Consider the following 4598-nt stretch of genomic DNA (forward strand, 5'->3'; position numbering starts at 1 on the left):
TATCCCTACAAAATCATATAGCCTGGCTATGCTCCATCTTCCCCACACAAAGTATTTAAATCATGCACAACCCCGATGACAAGCCAAGTAATTCACTACACCACGGTAGAGCTTAGGTGACACATTTTTGTGGGCAAAGGTCTAGTAATCCTCACAAAATAACTGTCACCATAACTTTTATGTTTTGTCTTTAGATCATGTGTCGGCAAAGGTACATCACTGTGGACACACTAAGAGTCAGCAATCACGAAGCAACAATGTATCTGTCAGTAATTGCTTAATAACATGTTATGTGTCGGCATATGTGTGGACCATGGCAAGTTTTCAGTCGGCGTAGGTAGATACGTAGCGACCTAAAATGTGTCGGCGTATGTTGGGTGTATGGACACGGATTAAGTGTCGGCATAGATGGACACGTGTCAATGGACAGATGGTTGGAAACTTGGGGCGCGTGATTTCGGCGCGAGGGGGGAAATTTTGGGGTGTTCGTGCAAAATATCCGCGCCACCGCTGTGCAAATTACCCCCATCTCGAACCCAACTCCACAATCCTAACCCGTGCCTGCCGCCGCCGCCCTCGTGCTCGATCCACAGTCCTGCCGCCGGCCTCGCGCTCCACCCCGTCGTCAAGCCGTCGTCTCGGAGCTCGCACTCCCCCGCCCCTGAGCTCCACCCCGTCATCCACCCGTCCTTGCAATCCGCCCCTCCCCCCGAGATCCATATCCTGAGATCGAGCCGCCGCCCTCTTGATGCACATCGAACCGCCGTCCTCGCGCCGCCCCCTCGACATCCCGCTGTCCTCCTCGCCAATCCCCGTTCCTGCTGCTGCCGGGGCTCCATCTCCGGGCTCCCACTGCTGTCCCACCTGCTGTTGCCGGGGCTCCATCTCCGGGTTCCCGCTGCTGCTGGATCTCCTGCTACCTGGGCTCCCTCTGCGGGCTCGCGCTGCTGCTGGGCCTGCTGCTACCGGGGATCCATCCCCTTCGAGCTGCGCCCCTCCCGAAGCCAGCTGGCGCCGTGCCCTGAGGTAAGTATCAACTCGTCCTGAGATTTCCTTCTCTGTACCTGATGTTGTATTGAATGAACAGGCATGCTTCTTGACTTTTATTTGTGCCTTAGAAGTTAGTTTCTGCATTTTTTGTAGTGAGGTCATGGCGGAAGACAACAATGATAATTGATACATCGTAGATGGACCTGGAAGCAATGCTACGAAGAGTGTCAAATGGAGGTGGCTTCTCATGGTAGTGAGGATGTGTAAGAGACGCACAACTTATTTTCTTATGGTCTTGAGGTCAATTAGACATACACTTGGAGTTTTTATATCGTGTACCTTAAATTAATGTGACATTTTAATTAATTGTTTAGATTATGTGATGGTTCTTTTTTTCTGATGTGCAGGGCCATACAGCCAATCAGCCATATAGGTGGGTAGTTCTTCAACAAAATGATATCTGAACTTGAAGCTGGTATCATAAAAAAAACATTTGCTTCGGTGTTCTGAAGTTTCTCGGTGAAGTGTAATATATTTGACCATCAGCGACACCCTTCACCACAAGGCGTATATGTACCAATGATGTTATTTCTTGAAGTCAATTTGAATTTTGTTTATCTGTTCTGAGTAACAAGTAAACTGCTTATTTGTATATTTTGGATTTGTTTCCTGGTTCATGTATTGGATTAGCGTTGTTAGTCCAGACTTAATCATTATACTTCAGTTTGGTTCAGTTCAGGACATAGTAAGTATGCTTTAGAAGAAATAATCAAAATTATCTGTTGCGAAGAACATGTCAAGCTTGTGTTTTCAATCTCCCTGTACTTCTATGGTTCCAAATATTCTCCTATATCTTTATTGTCTTATCTGCTTGTAGACCTATACTGCAAGTTAGTTTGATGTTAAAGAAAAATCCATTTATTGTACTGTTGTCAGTCTGTGCTTAATTTTGTGATTGTTGAAGGCAAGGAAAAGAGATGGTGCAGAAGGAGCTTCAGCAGGCATGATGGTTCGACAACCACAACCTTGCAAGGCCATCCCCATGGCCCAGCAACACTATTTCAGGTTTGCCTCTCGCTCCCTACCCAGCCACTCTATAGTGGACGTTATTACTTTGTCTTCTCCATGGACTAATTGGTTATTGTTGTGGTTACTCCATGGACTAATATGACCTTTGCACCGAAACCATTTATTTTACAAAATTGCCTACCTTTGTTCTAGCATATTAAATTTTAACAGCATGCTCCAGTGCCTACAAATTGTTCCATCGGAACATTATTTTTGTTCTGCCATCATGAAATGTGTGAAGTTTGCAATGACTGGAGATCTCACCAATAGTCATCTCTCCAAAAATTCCTCTTGTTCTAGTCATATGCTTAACTTATTTTTTAGATAATGGAAGATGGTTTCTCAGCCTCTGCATCATTCCATAATTTATATTGCCCGGACTTGTTATTTCTCTGTGGCTTGATCTGGGATCCTACTTTGTTATACAAGCGTCTGCTAGTTAATGCTTTGCCATTGTTTCTCTTGGGATCACTCTTTATATCATAATATTTTTACATACTGCATTTATGCTCTATCTACATTGGAATTAGACATGTCATCCTTGACTGTTACCTCAGTCTGCTCAACTTTATATTGTAGAAATTATGTTTTTGTTAATTATAACTACATACTATTCTTTCACTATTTCTGATAAAATCAGAATATTATTTTTTGATAAGCTGGAAGGGAGGTCATTATCTACAACTACTTACCATCTCCCATTTCATCAAACTAATAAACAACGGTTCAAATGGCTGGTGCTGCTAGGAAAGGGAGATCCTTATCTGGAAATGCTTAACACCTGTTATCTCATCAGTGTAAAAACTATGGTAGCCCACTAAGGTTGTATTACCAATATTAGGGTATTTATTGTAGACTTTGTAGTTTGCGGTTAATGACAATTCTGTATTACTCCCTCTGTCCCAAAATAAGTGTGCAACTTTGTAACAAAGTTGTACTAAAGTTGAGACACTTATTTTAACACGGAGGGAGTATTTTGGGAGTTGTGAATGCTATGCAATGTTGTGAATGCGTAGTATACTAGTATACTTCTTTAATTTATTTGAATAATTTCCTCTTGACTAGGATGAATGAGAAAATATCTTCATGTGGTTATATGTGCATTGCATGTGCACACTTACTAGTTAGAGTAAAAAATAGATGCAAATAGTGTTGTTACATACAGTTGTCATAATTACAATGCCTGGTGAGAAACAAATTACTTTTAGTCTTGCCAACAATAGCCAGGAACCACGACCACCAGCATGCAGCATGGCCAATGGGTGGAGAACGGATGGCTACCTCGCTGGGAACCATGGTTGCGCACGTGCAGCAGAAACCAAATGTTGGATGGAAGGCTACCTCATGGGGAACTAGGGCCACAACTTGTAGTGTCCAACTGGTGGCGAATGGAAGGCTACCTGGCCGTGTACCTCAACTACTAGGTACATTTTTCGTTTCAGTAGTAATTAGCTCACACGCTATTGCATAAGAACAGTTTCTAAAATGTCACTTTACAAGGTTGCTAACCTATGTGTTAACACTAAATTGCTTGCGTATATATGTGCCATGGTTTCCTTTTTATCCATGGTTATGTACCTCTTAATCATGAAAATCTGGAGAGGTTGCGAAAGAGGTTGTCTTTCTTCAGTAAATTCTTATGTAATAGGCTATAAAATAAGCTACTAGGTTGTAGGATCTCTGTTTTATATGGTCAATGCCTTTATTGTTGATAAAACTGCAAGCACGTGAACATAGTTCTATATAGTACCATGCGAGCCAATTATAACTTTTGTAGAAACTATATTGTTAACTATGATATCATGAGGATTTATTGATCGAATATGTGTTAATCCACATATGAGCTTTGAACAACTTGAGCCGATTCAACATTCTTGACAATTTTTTGTGAAAAAATTTCAGGCACTTAGCCAACTGGTGCACATGGACGTGATGACTTTGAAGTGTTTATGGACCAACCAACATGCCAACTGGTGCACATGGACGTGATGACTTTGAAGTGTTTATGGACCAACCAACCTGTAAACATGGATCTTATGTGTCTTCTAGACCATTTGGTGTTTCGGATATGTTGGAGTTTGCACTTTGTGCAAGTGGATACAGACTTGTGTGTTCTGGACCATCCAGCTGAAGTCTCTCATACCAGCAAATAGTGCTCATCTTTCTGTGACTTGTGTGTTCTAGGTGATTGTTAAGATGGTCAAAACTATGCTTTGCCAAGATTGATGTGTTTGTCAACTTGCGGTCAATGTATATGCATGTTCGTGAACATATTTTCATTGTTTGTATAGTATGTGTTCATCTTGAACCTGCTTGTGGATGTGAGGATAATAATTGAATCTGTTTAGAGCTTGTATACATAGGTAACAATTGAATATGTTTACAACTTGTATATAAATTGTTTTGGCTGCACATCACTATACCAGCAATTTATCTGTCGGCAAAGTAAATATCTGTCAGTGTAGGTAGGGTGTATGTTGATAGACTATCTATCGGCATAGATATGGTGTACGTGGCTAATAAAGTGTCGGCATAGGTAG

General features: G+C 41.7%; 1 long non-coding RNA gene across 3 annotated transcripts; it reads left to right on the forward strand.

The window, feature by feature from the left end:
- Positions 1–505: 505 nt before the first annotated feature.
- Positions 506–4329, forward strand: LOC125510364. Of its 3 annotated transcripts, none has more exons than XR_007284564.1 (6): positions 506–1026; positions 1144–1253; positions 1398–1423; positions 1955–2055; positions 3267–3482; positions 3961–4329. It is a non-coding gene; the product is annotated as an uncharacterized LOC125510364 (long non-coding RNA). The 3 variants fall into 3 exon arrangements; XR_007284563.1 differs by having other exon boundaries at positions 3282–3482; XR_007284562.1 differs by having other exon boundaries at positions 1955–3482.
- Positions 4330–4598: the final 269 nt, after the last annotated feature.

The sequence above is a fragment of the Triticum urartu genome, chromosome 5 (genome assembly GCF_003073215.2).
Source record: "Triticum urartu cultivar G1812 chromosome 5, Tu2.1, whole genome shotgun sequence".
Classification (NCBI taxonomy): domain Eukaryota; kingdom Viridiplantae; phylum Streptophyta; class Magnoliopsida; order Poales; family Poaceae; genus Triticum; species Triticum urartu.